General features: G+C 38.2%; 1 long non-coding RNA gene across 2 annotated transcripts; it reads right to left on the bottom strand.

Annotated features, from left to right (window-relative positions):
- Positions 1–2,444: 2,444 nt before the first annotated feature.
- On the bottom strand, positions 2,445–10,391 carry LOC126964158 (uncharacterized). Of its 2 annotated transcripts, none has more exons than XR_007729321.1 (3): positions 10,139–10,391; positions 2,973–3,250; positions 2,445–2,880 (listed from the first exon to the last, which is right to left on the bottom strand). It is a non-coding gene; the product is annotated as an uncharacterized LOC126964158 (long non-coding RNA). The 2 variants fall into 2 exon arrangements; XR_007729322.1 differs by having other exon boundaries at positions 10,314–10,391.
- Positions 10,392–17,021: the final 6,630 nt, after the last annotated feature.

Below are 17,021 nucleotides of genomic sequence, written 5' to 3'. Positions count from 1 at the left end.
CTTTAGGGCAGGATGGTGTTCTTTATCTTGGTGTCCCCCATGATACCCAGCATAGTGCTTTCGATGTAGCCTGGGATCAGTAACACTTGTTAAGTTGAAATAAGACATAAACCAAGTGTATTTCTCTCCATCTGTTGCCTCCAAACTGGTCTTTAGAGATTCCTGTTGCCTATAGATCTAACATTTACATAAAATTTAAAGGAGACTCTAAAAATACTCTTGGGCAAAGAGATGCATGAAAGAGTGCAAAAACGTATATGTAGATCAATAGGGCACTAGTTAAATAAACTTTGATATATTCACAGCTGTAACAAGGAATATGCTTATAAACAGCTATGGAGTGATCTTTAGATTATATTCTGCATTAAAACAAGTAAATTAAACTGGAGAAAAAGATGCATGACTTAAAGTGGGGTGAAGAAATAAATTATATATGTATACTTATATTTATGATGGGAAGATAAACCAAAAGCACAAATAGAAAACGTATTACATATCAGTAAGGTCAGTGAAGAGACAAGGGGGATGGGGAAGAAGCGAAATATCTCTGAATATACCTCGCTTTGTAGATTCAGCTCTGGAAACAGGAAGATGTTTTACATAATCACAAAGCAAAATCAAATTTACAAAATAGCTATTTGTAAAAATTGAAGTCAAAGTGAAAGAAATATGCTTAACTGTGTGTGTTGGGATTATGGTCTAACCAAATAGAGAATTATTTCAAGTGATTTCAAAACACAGTAATTTGACTGCATCTCTAGTGGGATGTACTCTGTGGATAAAAATATCTATAAAATAAATTTAAGCATCTGCAGTAGTCAGTGTTGATGTAGTGTTGATATCTTGTTGATTATTCTGATACCTTTTTGTGTACATTATGAGATAAGTACTTACTGAGAACCAGAATTATTAGTGTAAAGGATATAAAAGTGTCAGATTGAAGAGATTAAGTGAAAATTCCATAGTCTTGAATTTGATTTGGAACTCATTAAGCAATTCATAATAGATTTCTTCATTTAAATCAACAATGACAACAAAACCAAACCTGTGTTCCAGCCCAAACCACTGATATAGCCTAGATGCAGTGACCAACCCTACAACAGTGAACTCCCCTAGTGATTGTAATGTGGTCTCTAAATACCTTTCCCAATAAAAGCAACTAGGAATCTCTAGAGAAATATCTAATTCTAGATCTGGGAAAGACAATAAGATATACCTGAAATCATCTTCCTGAAACCCAGGAAGCCATTATAACTATGGGAATGTGTCAAGAAGACATGGAAGTCACCTTCATGAGGCATTTATTGGCAAAAAGAGAACAACTACAAAATATATTTAAATCTGTATTCATAATGATATTTAAGCCCAAACAATATTTTTATTTTTGATCAAATCACTCTTTTATCCAAACCTCTGCAATGGTTTCCCTTTTCACTCAAAATAAAGATCAAACTTTTTATAAAACCCCAAGGCCTAACTTGATTCATCCCCATTCATTCTCTGAACTCATCTTCTGCTATTCCTTGCTCACTGGTTTAGCCCCACTGACCTCATTCTCATCATTGGACATGCCAGGCACCCTCCCATTTCAGAGCCTTGGCACTGGCTGTCCCCTGTCCTGAGATGTGCTTCCCTCCAGGTAGGCACATGGGCCACCTTTACTTCCTTTGGAAATAATCTCAAATATTACTGTATTTGTTTCCCAGAGCTTCCGTAACAGAGTACTTTCCTCCTTGTTTCCTTAACACTGACCAGCATCTAACATGTATGTTTTACTAATTAAAAGGTAACTGTCTCATCCCACTGGAATAGGAGCTCTAGCAAGGCAGGGAATTTTGTATCTTTTGTCCACTGCGGTATCTCTAACCCTACTATGTACTAAATAAACATTTGTTGAATGAATGTTGGGGAAGGCTAGGTATTTTGGCTATGGGTACACAACTTCCTTTCTCCTCTTGGCAGATTCATGTTGACCTAAGTGTAGTTTTTTCCCCATATGAGGAACAACATTGGTATAAACCAAAGAATCCCTGCAAATAGCTACAATTATCTTTATTTTACTATTTTCTCCTAGGTTAGTGTGTTTTGTGTCTACCTACTATTCCTGTTCTTAATTCGTTTTCTCCAAGATTTTTAGTTATCTTAGGGGATTCTTGACTTCCATTTCATGAAAGGTACAGAGCAGTCACTGCTGAGGCAGGGGGAGCAAAGATATCATTAAACCCTCTTTCTGATTCGTAACTATCACTGGCTCTTGTGGTAGAAAAAGCTCAAGCTTTTATTATTCTTGTCTGTCTTTATTTCCACCGCCACCCTTGATTTCTCTGCACCAGTGCTTTCTGAAATCCATTAGTGGGTAGAAAAAACAATTTACTGGAATGTTACTAGGATTCTTAAAATACATAATAGAAAGGATAGAAGATACTCAAATTGTGTCAGGTCATTTCAAAACTTTTATTTCAGGTAAGTGCATGTGTTTGAGTATGTGGTGTGTTAGGTCTTGATATAAAACACTGTTCTAGATAGACAGTCTATCTCCCTTCCCTGACTCTTAAGTTTCTCTGTCTCACTCTTCTCCCTCTTCCAGCTCCCTCATCTGAAACACAGCAAGTCATTGTTAGAATGGACACTTGGGGCACTCTGTCTCCTCACTTAAGTATCTTAATGGTGCTCCTTGCCATTCTAGTGTAAGCCAGCACCTGACCTTGCATATCAGTGTGCACAAGGTACATCTGGAGAGATTGTTGAGCGGTACTTCCCAGGCCCTCTCCACGTTAGGGACACTGACTTGGTAGGGCTGCATTGAGGCTCAGCATAAGAATTTTTAGCTGACTCCATGGAGATTCTGATGCAGAGTCAAGAATCACGTTTTATAAATACCTGGTTGCAAGAGGAAACAATGAAATCAATATGGTTATTTATATGGGTATGCCTGACTTTCCAATATTATCCATCCCTACTGGGATCCATACCTAACTTGAGGTTGACAAACTTCACATCTGAGGAGATGAAGATGACTTTTTCCATTGAGGCAGCTTCCTTTTCTTCATGGAATTGCTAATTCATTATTTCTTCCTCTTTCATTAGGAAAATTTTACTTGCACTGGCTTGTAGAGAACTTATTCCCAAGTTTTCCATCATAATACCATTGTGGCTCTGCCTTAAAGATTTTGCACTGTGTGATTGTCCAATGATTGAGGATTTGATAAAAGTCTTGTGAAAAGCAGAACCACAGACCACATGGCAGATTCTATCAGGAAAATGGGATGTAAACATTAGGGGGGTGTTCTTGTCAGGCTTGGGCATTTGTTTTCCTCTTCCCCCCCACCCCCACACACAGAGAATTAGATTCTGGTATCAAAGCAAAGCACCAATGTTGGAAAAAATATCTACCCATTTTAGGCTTAAAACTTTGTAGGGCAGATGGCAGGACTGGTTAAGATAATGACTGAGCATACTTCCGGATCCTCAAAAGTATTACATAAATACCTTATACTGGTAACTTTATGAATATATTACATCTGCTTCAATGCTTCATGGTCTAATTAATGCCCTAGAATTCCCAAACTCTTTTATTGATTACTTATTTATAGATATGTTACCATTCGTAGCACAGTGAGGAGTGCCGAGCAATGGCTAAGACTCATCTTGGACATCAAATAATGGAAACATATATCACTGTCTCTTAAAATATGCCAGACACCAATGTAAGCAGATGACATATATTGATTCATGTAATCCTCTACAGGCCTAGAGGTGATGACTGTTAAACCTGTTTCAGTGCTGAGGAAACAAAGCACAGTGCTGAGGAAACTAAGCACAGTGAGGTCAGTAAATTACTCCAAGTTATAGAACTTGTGGCATTGATACTTGAACCCAAATAGTCTTATTCCAAAGTCTGAGCTATCAACCACTAAACACATTTCCTCTTAATGGAGTTTACAGCCTAGTTAGAGAAGAGGACAGACTTTTTCTGCAGGGTAAACAAAGGAGCAAGCATGTTTTTCTCATAGATGAGGGGGAGTCATAAAAATATAGTATTAATGGAGCATGTTCCTAACCAGTGTTAAAGTTTTTATATTAGAAAATGTATAATTGATTCCAGTGGATTGTTACCTTTCTGACAAGATGGTTAATAGTAGATCATAGATATTTAGAGTTGTATTGGGGAGTTTTGTTCCCATTTCTGTTGGGTGGATATGAACTAGCTGGACTCGGTGAATCTCAGTTGGGCTTACTCATGTGTTTGCATTTAGTTGTAGGGTTGTTGGGGATTGGTAGGTTGGCTGGAGGGTGGCTAGTGCCAGCTGGCTTCATATATCTGGTAGTTTACTGGCTAGGAGCAATAAAGGTGATTGTGCCACGTGTCTGCCATCATCCAGCAGGCCAGCTCAGACTTCTTCACATGGCGGGCTAGCCCAGGCTTATTCAAATGGTGGCAGGTTTCAAGAGAAGCGAGAAAGGGCAAACCCCAGTGTACAAGTCTTTTGAAGAAGAATCTGTGGCCTCCTTTGTGATCTGCCACAGTTTTCCCTTTGTAAAATTGTTTGTTTCACCCACATGCTTGTCCCATCTGTAAACCCTCCAAAATATTATCCAATTATAGCATCAAGATTAAAGTCTAGGATGTACCCAACCCTAGAGCAGTTAAAAATATAAAGCAAACACTAATAGATCTAAAGAGAAAGATAGATGGCAATACAATGATAGTAGGAGACTTCAACATCCCAGTCTCAGTAATGGATAGATCGTCCAGACAGAAAATAGACAAGGAAACATTGGAGTTGAACTACACACTAGGCCAATACACCTGACATTTGCAGAATATTTCACCCAACTGCTGCAGAATAGACATTTTCATCACCACATGGAACGTTCTCCAGAATAGACCATTTCTTAGACCACAAAACAAGTCTCAACAAACTCAAAAAGATAGAAATTATATAAAATATTATATAATATATATAATTATGTTCTATAAAATATAATTTCTGAGCACAATGTAATAAAACCAGAAATCAATATCAAAAAGAACCTTGGAAACTACACAAACACATGAAAACTAAGCTGTTTCCAAATAACCAGTGGGTCAGTGAAGAAAATAATAATAAAATTAAAACATATTTTGAAAACACGAAAATACAGTATACCAAAATCTATGGGATGAAGCACAAGCAGTGCTAGGAGGGAGGTTTGTAGCAATAAATGCCTACATCAAAAAATGGGAAAGACTTCAAATAAACAATCTAATACTGCACCTCAAAGAACTAGAAAAACAAAGCAAAAACAAAATTAGTAATAGGAAAGAAAGAATAAAGATCAGAGAAGGAATAAAATTGAGACTAAAAAATACAGAAGATCAATGAAACAAAATCTTTTTTAAAGATTGGCAAACCTTTGGCTAGAAAAGAATCAAATATAAAAATCATAAATGAAAATGAGATATAACTGAGACCACAGAAATACAAAGAATTATTAGAGACTATTATAAACAACTATATGCCAACATATTGGATAAATTCCTGGACACATAAAACCTAAAAAGGCTAAACTATGAAGAAATAGAAAACCTCAAGAAGCCAATAGTCAAAGCTGTAGCAAAATGTCTCCCATCAAAGAAAAGTGCATGACCTGGTGGATTCCAATTCTACTCAATCTCTTCAAAACAACTGAAGAGGAGGGAATACTTCCAAATTCATTCTATGAGGCCAGCGTTGCTATGATACCAAAACCAGACAAGAACACAACAACAACAACAACAAAACTACAGGCCAATATCACTGTAAAACATAAATGAAGAAAAAATCATTAAGTCTAGCAAACCAACGGCACATTAAAAAGATCATTCACCATGATCAAGTGGAATTCACCCCAGGGATGCAAGGATGATTCAACATAAACAAAATATATTAACAGAACCAAGAAAAATAACCATGTGATCATTTGAATAGATGGTGACAAAACATTTGATAAAATTCAACAGCCTTTATGATAAAAACCTCATCAAACTGAGTATAAAAGGAGCATACCTCAAAATAATAAAGGCAATATCTGACAAATCCACAGCTAACATTGTACTGACCAGGGAAAACTTTCCTCTAAGATCTAAAACAAGATAAGGACGCCCACTTTTACTACTCTTATTGAGCATAATGCTGAAAATCCTGGTCAGAGCAATAAATCACACGAGAGAAAGAAAGGTCATCCAAAGTAGAAAAAAAAAGTCAAACTATCCCTGTTTGCAGATGACATGATCTTACATTAAGAAAACTGTTAAGACTCTACAAATAACTTAGAACTGATAAACAAATTCAGTAAAGTTGCGCAGTAAAAAAAAACCCAACACACAAAAATCAACAGCATTTATATACACTAACAGTGAGCAATCTGAAAAAGAGGTCAAGAAATCCCGTTTATAATAGCTACAAAGAATATAAGACATTTATGAATTAGTTTAAGCAAAGAGTAGAAAGAACCCTTAGGATAATGGCCTCTAGCTCTGTATCCATGTTGCTGCAAAGAACATGATTTCATTATTTTTCAAGGCTGCATAGTATTCCATGATGTATATGTACCAGAGTTACTTTATCCAGTTCACCACTGATGGGCACCTAAGTTGATTCTGTCTTTGCTGTTGTGAAGAGTGCTGCAATGAACATACAAGTGAGTGTGTCTTTTTGGTAGAATGATTTATTTTCTTTTGGATAGATATCCAGTAGTGGGATTGCTGGTCAAATGGTAGTTCTATTTTAACTCTTTTGAGAAATCGCCAAACTTCTATGCACAGTGGCTGAATTAATTTACATCCCCACCAGCAGTGTATTAGTGTTCTTTTCTTTACAATCTTGCCAGCATCTGTTTTTTAACCTTTTTTTTTTATTATTATACTTTAAGTTCTAGGGTACGTGTGCATAATGTGCAGGTTTGTTACATATGTATACTTGTGCCATGTTGGTGTGCTGCACCCATCAACTCATCAGCACCCATCAACTTGTCATTTACATCAGGTATAACTCCCATTGCAATCCCTCCCCCTAGCTGTTCCTAAGTGAACTAACATAAGAACAGAAAATCAAATACTGCATGTTCTCACTTATAAGTGGAGGCTAAACATGGAAAAATAATGGACACTAAGATGGTAACAGTAGACACTGGGGACTGCTTGAGGGGCAGGGGCAGAGGGGGATATGGATTGGAAGGCTATGCTCACTACCTGGGTAAAGAGGTTATTTGTACATCAAGCTGTAGCAACACGCAATTTATGTAACAAACCTGCACATGTACCCCTGGCACATGACAGCAGAAAGTTAAATCAGACTACACCAAGCTAAAAAGCTTCTGTACAGCAAAGGAAGCAATCAACAAAGTGAAGGGACAACCCAGAGAATGAGAGAAAATATTTTTAAATTACCCATCCGACAAGGGATTAATAACCAGAATATATAAGAAGCTCAAACAACTAAATAACAAAAAGCAAAGCATCTGGTTAAAACATGGGTGAGATGTCTGAATAGACATTTCTCAAAAGAAGACAAAGAAATGGCAAATAGGTATATGAAAAAAATGTTCAACATCACTCATCAGGGAAATGTAAACCAAAGCTACAATGAGATATCATCTTACCTCAGTGAAAATGGCTTTTATGAAAAAGGGAATAATGGATGCTGGCAAAAATGTGGAAAAAGAGAACTCTTGTGCACTGTTGGTGAGAATGTAAATTAGTATAGCCACTGCAGAAAACTCTATCTAGGTTCCTCAAAAACCTAAAAATAGAACCACCATATGATCCAACAATTCCACTACTGGGTTTATATCCAAAAGAAAGGAAATCAATGTATTAAAGGGATAGCTGTACTCCCGTGTTTTTTTTTTTTTGTTGTTGTTGTTGTTGGTTTTTTTTGAGACAGAGTCTCGCTCTGTCGCCCAGGCTGGAGTGCAGTGGTTAGATCTCAGCTCACTGCGAGCTCCGCCTCCCGGGTTCCCGCCATTCTCCTGCCTCAGCCTCCCGAGTAGCTGGGACTACAGGCACCCGCCACCTCGCCCGGCTAGTTTTTTGTATTTTTTAGTAGAGACGGGGTTTCACCGTGTTAGCCAGGATGGTCTTGATCTCCTGACCTCCTAATCTGCCCATCTTGGCCTCCCAAAGTGCTGGGACTACAGGCTTGAGCCACTGCCGCCCGGCCTCCCGTGTTTATTGAATCACTATTCACAATAACCAAAATATGAACTCAACCTAAGTGCCCCTCAATGGATGAATGGAGAAAGAAAAATATGGTATATATACAAAGTGGAATATTGTTTAGCCACAAAACAGAATGAAATCCTGTCATTTGCAACAACATGCTGGAGGTCATTATGTTAAGTGAAATAAGCCAAAGACCGAGAAATAAATACTGCGTGTTCTCATTCTTACGTGCGAGCTGAAAAAGCGGATGTGTTGAAGATAGTAGGTTGGGGATTACCAGAGCCTGGAAAAGGTAGAAGTGGATGAGGGAATGAAGAGAGGTTGATCAATGGGTACAAACATGCAGTTAGATAGATTAATTAAGACCTAGTGTTCAGTAGGAGCAGTAGGATGACTATAGTTAACAATAATCTATTGTATATTTCAAAATAGCTAGAATAATTTGAATGTTCCTAGCATAAGGAAAGATAAATATTCAAGATGATGGAGATCCCAATTACCTTTATTTAATATTTACCCATTATATGAATATATGAAAATATCACATGTATTTCTAAAGTATGTACATCTATTATGTATTAATTTCAAGATTATCTAGGACCTCCTGATCTACATCACATCCAGATATAGATGAGGCTTCTTAGGTATGGTTCTTTGAATGTGGGTATCAGTAATTTGGAGACCTTAAACTAAAAGAAATATCTGAACCCCATACACCCAACATACTCTATAGTAAGACAGGAAAGGACAACCATAAAAATGAAAATAATGGGAGACTCGCAGCAGTCGTGGTCCATAGCAATTCTGAAATCTCGCCAGACAAATATTGCTCTGTCTTGTACTCTGAAGACAAGAAATTTTTCTTGATCAAGACCCAGTTTAATTCTTTGAGAGAGACTCCAAGTCTGTTGGTTTCAGTGATCTATTATCTTGATTTTTGATTCAACCTCTTGAGACTTTTTTTTTTTTTTTGGAGACAGAATCTCACTCTGTTTCCCAGGCTGGAGTGTAGTGGTGTGATCTCAGGTCACTGCAACCTCTGCCTCCTAGGTTCAAGCGATTCTCATGCCTCAGCCTCCCAATTAGTTGGGACCACAGGCACGCACTACCACACTTGGCTAATTTTTGTATTTTTTAAGTAGAGACAGTGTTTTGCTATGTTGGCCAGGCTAGTCTCAAACTGCTGACGTCACCTCGGCCTCCCAAAGTGCTGAGATTACAGGCGTGAGCCACTGCATCCAGCCCGTCCTTTCTTTTTGTGTTGGAAATGACACATGTTGATAGTTGACTCGCTTTTTTTGACCATTTGTGCCTATTATAAAGGCACATATCACTCTCATCCAGTTAAAACTGATGGGTATTTTATTGGTACATGTCCCTTAACACTTTGTGGGCTTATGTATCCCATTATAAGTCTACTCTACTCCATGTAAGCCTGTCTCTACTCTGGGAAAATTACCCTAAAGTTCTTATACACCCTTTTCTCTAGCTGACAATGTCTGATAGACAGCTCATTAAATCTTTCAGAGGCCTTCACAAAGTGTCTTAAAGTCACAACCTTGATTTCTTTTCCTGGTGGTCATTGCTTGCTTTGAGAATCTTTTACTGGCTCAAAACCTGGGATTGAACAACAGACTTATGTTACCATCCACCAAATCCTGACTCCTCTATTTCTTCTAAATTCCGCTTACAACTGAATGATTCTTTATTCACCTACTCTTTCTTTTCCTGTATCGAATCATAGACACCTAAATAAGCCAATCAACTTTCCTTATTATACATGGAAATGATTTTGCCAGTGTCTAAAAGTTTAAGGACCTTTGCTATCACCCCAGTTTCTAAAGATGGCAGCATTGCTAATTGTTCCATCCTATATATCACATGTCAATACATTTTCATATTTCCATTGCTGTTTTCTCGCTACTTTCCCATTTCTGCTAACAGCTTGCTCACCATTTGTCTAGTCTTCACTAACATTTTCCTTGCCTCTTTTCAAGGCTCCATCAGTTGGTCCCAAAGACAACGCACACATTTTAGATTTCCGTTGTGGTAGCACCCCAATTTTAGGTAGCAGTTTCTGTACCAGTTAGATTTTGCTGCGTAATGATATACTCCAAAATATACTGACATTCGTTCTGCTCCTGATTCTGTGATCAGCTTGTTCCTCTGGTTTGAGTCAGCTTGGCTGACCTCTGCTGGGCTTGCACATGAATCGGCTGTCATCTGGCAGACCAACCAGTGACTAAATAGTCGTGACCTCACTCATACACCTGGCAGTTGGCAGACTGTCAGTTGGGGCAACTGTCTCTCTCATCCAGCAAGCTAGACCAGGCTTCCTCACATGATAGCAGAGTTTTGAGAATAGACATGGGAAGTCCTAGCCAGGGCAATCAAGCAAGAGAAGGAAATAAAAGGCATCCAAATAGGAAAATAAGTTGAGCTATCTCTCTTTACTGATGATATGATTCTGTACTTAGAAAACCCCAAAGATGCCACCAAAAGGCACCTAGAGCTGATAAACAACTTCAGCAATGTTACAGAATACAAAAGTAATATATAAAAATTAGTAGCTTTTATATACACCAGTAATTTTTAAGTTGAGAGCCAAATCAAGAACAGAATATTTACAATAGTCACAAAAAGAGTAAAATCCTTAGGAATACTGCTAATCAAGAGGTGAACTATCTCTATTAGGAGAATTGCAAAACCACTTCCGAAAGAAATCAGAGATGACATAAATAAATGGAAAAAGTCTTGTGCTCATGGATTGGAAGAATCAACATCATTAAAATGGCCATAATGCACAAAGAAATGTACAGATTCAGTGCTATGCTGGTCAGACTACCAATGCCATTTTTCACAGAATTAGAAAAAACTATTGAAAATTCATATGGAACCAAACAAGAGCCTGGATAGCCAAAGCAATCCTAAGCAAAAAGAACAAAACTGTAGGCATCACATTGTCTGAGTCCAAACTATATTACAAGGGTACAGTAACCAAAACAGCATGGTACTGGTACAAAAACAGACACATAGACCAGTGGAACAGAATAGAGAATCCAGAAATAAAGCCACATGCATACAACCATCTTATCTTTGACAAAGTCAGCAAAAATAAGCAATGAGAAAGGACTCCCTATTCAATAAACAGTGCTAGGATAGCTGGCAAACTATATGCAGAAAAATGAAACTGGACTTCTGTTTTGTACCATATACAAAAATTAACTCCAGATGGATTAAAGATTTAAATGTAAGACCTGGAACTATAAGAATCCTAGAAGAAAACCATAAAAACCGTTCTGGACATTGGCCTTGGGAAATAATTTATGACTAACTCCTCAAAAGCAATTGCAACAAAAACTAAAACTGACAAGTGAGAACTAAAAAGAGCTTCTGTACAGTGAAAACCAGAAACAAAATCTATCAACACAGTAAACACACCCTACAGAATGGGAGAAGATATTTGCAAGCTATGCATCTGATAGATTCTAACATCCAGAGTCTATAAGTAACTTAAACAAATTAACAAGCAAAAAATAACCCCATTAAAAAATGGGCAAAGGGGCTGGGCGCGGTGGCTCACACCTGTAATCCCAGCACTTTGGGAGGCCGAGACGGATGGATCACGAGGTCAGGAGATCGAGACCATCCTGACTAACACGGTGAAATCCCGTCTCTACTAAAAAATACAAAAAACTAACCAGGCGAGGTGGCGGGCGTCTGTAGTCCCAGCCACTCAGGAGGCTGAGGCAGGAGAATGGCATAAACCCAGGAGGCGGAGCTTGCAGTGAGCTGAGATCCGGCCACTGCACTCCAGCCTAGGAGACAGAGTGAGACTCCGTCTCAAAAAAAATTAAAAAAAATAAAAAATGGGCAAAGGACATGATCAGACACTTTTCAAAAGAAGACACACAAGTGACCAACAAACATGAAAAAATGCTCACCATCATTAATTGTGTTACCCAATTTTGCATGAATGTAAAGGAGACAGGGTAATTTATAAAGAAAAGATGTTTATTTTGGTTCACAGTTCTGCAGGCTGTACAGGCTTAGCACCAGTATCTGCGTGGCTTCTGATGAGGGCCTCGGGAAGCTTACAATCATGACAGAAGGCAGAAGGGGTGGGTGTATCACATGACAAGAGAGTAAGAGAAGGAGGGAAGAGGTGCCAGTCTCTTTTTAAATAAGCAGATTTCACATGAACTCAGAGTGAGAACTCACTCATAACCAAGAGGATAGCACCAAGCCATTCATGAGGGATCTGGGCTCATGACCCAAACACCTCCTGCTAGGCCCCACCTCCAGCATTGGAGATCACGTTTCAACATGAGATTTGGAAGAGACACACATCCAAGCTATATCACTAATCATCAGAGAAATGCACATCAAAACCACAAAGATACAATCTCACACCAGTTAGACTGGCTTTTGTTTAAAAAAAATAATAACAGATGTTGGCTAGGATGTGGAGAAAAGAGAACACTTAAACACTGTTGGTGGAAATGTAAATTCGTTCACCCACTCTGGGAGAGCAGTTTGGAGATTCTCAAAGAGCTGAGAGTTAACTACCATTTGACTCAGCAATCCTACTGCTGGGTGTATACCCAAAGGAAAACAACTTGTTCTACCAAAAAGGACATATGCACCCATATGTTCATTGCAGTGTTATTCAAAATAGCAAAACCATGGAATCACTCAGGTGTCCATCAATGGTGGATTGTTTAAAGACAATGTACTATAAATATACTGTGGAATACTAGGTAGCCATTAAAAAAGAAAAAAATTATGTCCTTAGCAGCAACATGGATGCAGCTGGAAACCATTATCCCAAGCAAACAAATGCAGAAACCGAAAACAAAATACTGGATGTTCTCATATGTGGGAGCTAAACATTGAGTACACATGGTCATAAAAATGGAAATAGATACAAGAATACAAGAGAAGGGGGAAGAAGAGAAGTAAAGGTTAAAAAAAAATACTGGGTACTATGCTTATACTACCTGAGTGATGAATTCATTCATACTCCAAACCTCAGCATCATGCAATATACCTTTGTAACAAACTTGCACATGTATCCTCTGATTCTAAAATAAAAGTTGAAAAAAAAAACAAAAAAAATAGAGCAAGCACCAATACATAAGCAATTTTTAAGTCTGTTTGCATTGTCTTTTCTGCTGTCCCATCAGTTAAGCTGTATGGGCAAGTTCAGAGTCAGTGGGGGTAGGGGACTACGCAAGGGTGTGATTAAGGGGAGGGAAACTATGGTGGCCAGTTTTGCAAACAATCTACCACAGACATAAAAATAGAAGAGAGTAGAAGGGTTTATTTGAAGTCTATCCAAAAGACATTGTCACTTTCAGAAATTTATCTCAGTTCCTAAATGGTGGCAAAAACCTTGAAGAGAGTGAGAGCTTTGAAATCTTGTTCCATTGGCTGAGCAGATGGTACTCTTGGGAGACAAGATAAAGTGATAGAACGTTGAGATTTAACCTTAAATTTCTCACTGACTTTTGGATACAAAACATTTGAGTCAATGCTCCATTCAGGACAACCTGAGGAATGACTGGCCTGGAGAGTTACTTTCTGTTATGCCAATACACACCAGTCAATTTTACTTTATGCAGAATATTTGAGAGTTACAGTGACTTGACTGAAGTATCTAATCTGTCCACCAGCGAAGCACTTCCAGTAGGGACAGTGGAGAAAGAGGACTGTGTTTGCAGGGAAGGCAGTAAAGCAACCTCTTGCTAGCCAGAGCTAGATTTGGGAATACACTTGTTTATTGGTACAATGTTAGAATTGGTGGTATAATGTAAATGAAATTGAAACTGGCACTGTACTTCAAATACAATGGAAACTTAATAGATTTTGGAGGTGATGAAGGTGCTACTCTGGATCCCACAAATAATTACAAACATGATTCCTTTAGGTAAATGTATTTTCTGTTCCAAATAAATAAATGGCTTGAAAACTAACTTTTAGGTAGTAGTGTCCTAAATTGGTGGAAGTCTGTCCTTAAATGTTCCTGTCTTAAGGAATGGGATATGAAATTGTTCCTCTCCTAAACAATGGAATGCCGAATTATTTCTCTTCCAAATTGTTTCATGCTCCATTGTTCCCCTCTCAAGCTACAGAACACTCAATCAGTCCTCTTCCAAACAAGGAAGTTCACTACTCAGTTGTTCCTCTTCCAAGCAACAAACCGTTCAATTATTCAGGTGAATACCGTTGAAAAATTTCCGTTTCTTGCAGTATGAATTAAAGCTTGACCAGGACAATCAATGTTCAAGCTTTAACATTGCTAAGATGGATTCAGGCAGGCTCATTCTTATTATCATGATTCTTTGGGATAATTGTGACACTTTTGGAATAAGACATTTTATTGTTGTCTGACTCCTGCCACCTCAGATGATTTACTGGATCTTTGCATTCTCTTAGCCACGCAAACTTGACAAGAATAGTCTCTGACTTACGAGTTTGTGGATACCATTAGGTATATGTTATAGACAAAGTAAAACCAAGCAAAATACTTTTTGTATCTAATATGTATTAATCCCTGCTGCAGACCTGAGTGAGTACCATCCCTTCTCTCACGAAGCTCATAGTTTGAGTTGTGTAGGAAGATACATCAAGAGAACTGATTGGGTAGTTGCCAACTGCCTTGGCAACTCAGGATGGGGAGCTCCTCTCAGCCTGGAGAATTGGGAAAGGCTGCACAAAGATAGGAAATCCACTTGGGCCTTGAAAAATGGAAAGTATTTTGACAAAAGTGGAACAGGGAGAAAAACTCTAGGCAGAGATAAAAGCACGAGCTGTGAAAAGTTCACAGCATCCATGGCAAGAAAGTCTCCTTGAAGTTCTAGTCTCCTTGTCTCTGGTGCCTCTCAGAATTCCTCTGAGTGCAGGACGTGAAATGAATGTTCTGAAGACTGCCTTTATTAGAGGGACCCCTGATCTGTTTTGGGCACATGAGTGAAGTTTCTGAGGGAATACAAACAGTACATGGAGAGGGCATGTGGAAAAAGACATTTCGAGTTATTGAGGATGTATAAACAGGATACTGGGCCAGGAAAGCTCCCTTAAACTCCTAAAAGTATGATTGGGGTGGTGCTTATAAAAATAACATGCATTCTTGCTCAAAGGAGAAAACATCAGAAATATATCAAGACAAACCACTTATAATCTCATCACCCAAAACCAGGATAACATTTTGTTGCACTTGATTGCATCCTCTCTTTCCTATGTGTAGATATACATAGATCTTAAAAATACTTGAAGCAGGCCAGGCACGGTGGCTTACACCTGTAATCCCAGCACTTTGGGAGGCTAAAGTCGGTGGATCACTTGAGGTCAGGAGTTCGAGGCCAGCCTGGCCAACGTGGTGAAACCCCATCTCTACTAAAAATACCAAATTTTTCAGCTGTGGTGACTCATGCCTATAATCCCAGCTACGTGGGAGGCTGAGGCAGGAGAATCGCTAGAACCCAGGAGGCGGAGGTTGCAGTGAGCTGAGATCGTACCATTGTACTCCAGCCTAGGCGACAAGAGTGAAACTCCATCTAAAAATAAATAAAAATATATATTTTCGAAGCAAAATTAGATTTTTATGGACACTGCATGATTTGAAAATGTATTCTGCATTTCTATTTAACTTTCTCTTGTATTTTTACATGTTAATATTCTTTGAAAGTATGTTGCATCTTATTTGTCATGTATCACTCATATGCTTACTGTGTCCCAGCTACTATTTTAATGGCTTGCATATATTAACTCATTTATTTCTTACAGAAACTGAGGCAGTTATGTTTTCCATTTTTTATTGTAAAATATGCATAACAAAATTTACCATTTAACTCTTTTGTGAGTGTACAATACAACGGCATTAAGTACAGTTACAGTGTTGTGCAACGGTCACCATACATCTCCAGAAGTTCTTCATCTTGAACTGCAACTCTATGGTCATTAAAAAAAAAAAGTCCCCATTCCCTTTCCCCCCAGCCCCTGGAAACCACCAATCTACTCTGTCTCTATGAATTTGGCTCTCTTGGTGCCTCATGAAATGAAATTATACAATGTTTGTGAGTGGCTTATTTTACTTAGCCTAATGTCCTTAGGGCTCATCCATGTTGTAATGTGTGGAATTTCCTCCCTTTTCAAGGCAGAATAATACTGCATTGTATAAATAAACCGTATTTTGTTTATCCTTGGACACTTGGGTTACTTCGACCTTTTGGCTATCGTGAATAATGCTGCTATGAAGATGGGTGTACAAATATCTGTTCGATTTCTTGCTTTCAGAAGTGTGTTGAACCATGTGGTAACTCTACGTTAATATTTTTAGGAATCACCATATTGTGAGATAGGTTGTGTTATTTCCATTTTACAAATAAGGAAACTGAGGCAGAGAGTGATTAAGTGATTTCCTTAATCTCTTAAAGATTAAGAGGTGTGCAGCCTGCAGTTGGCAGAACTGGGATTTGAACTCATCACTTTTACCAAATGTCAGGGCTCTTGGCCTCTGTAACATATTGAAAATATTAAAGTATGTGTAGCCCTTTTTCTACTGTGTTGAGCATTTAAGTTTCAGTTGGCTTTTCTACATGAAAAACAGCACTGCTTCAGTGTTGTATATGTATATACATTTTTAATTATTTCATTAGGAGAAATTTTTAAAAATAGAATCCTAGAGCTTAATCCTGATGCTATAATTGGATGCTATTGTGGAGGGTCTGGAGACCAGACAAGCATATTTTGCATGCAAGTAGAAAGTAAATTTTGCAGAGGGTGGACTGTGGTAGATCACAAAGGTGGCCACAGATTCTTCAAAAGACTTGCA

This window comes from Macaca thibetana, chromosome 10, assembly GCF_024542745.1.
Source record: "Macaca thibetana thibetana isolate TM-01 chromosome 10, ASM2454274v1, whole genome shotgun sequence".
Taxonomy (NCBI): domain Eukaryota; kingdom Metazoa; phylum Chordata; class Mammalia; order Primates; family Cercopithecidae; genus Macaca; species Macaca thibetana.
The sequence above is the reverse complement of the archived record's forward strand: the minus strand, read 5'-3'. Positions and strand labels throughout refer to the sequence as shown.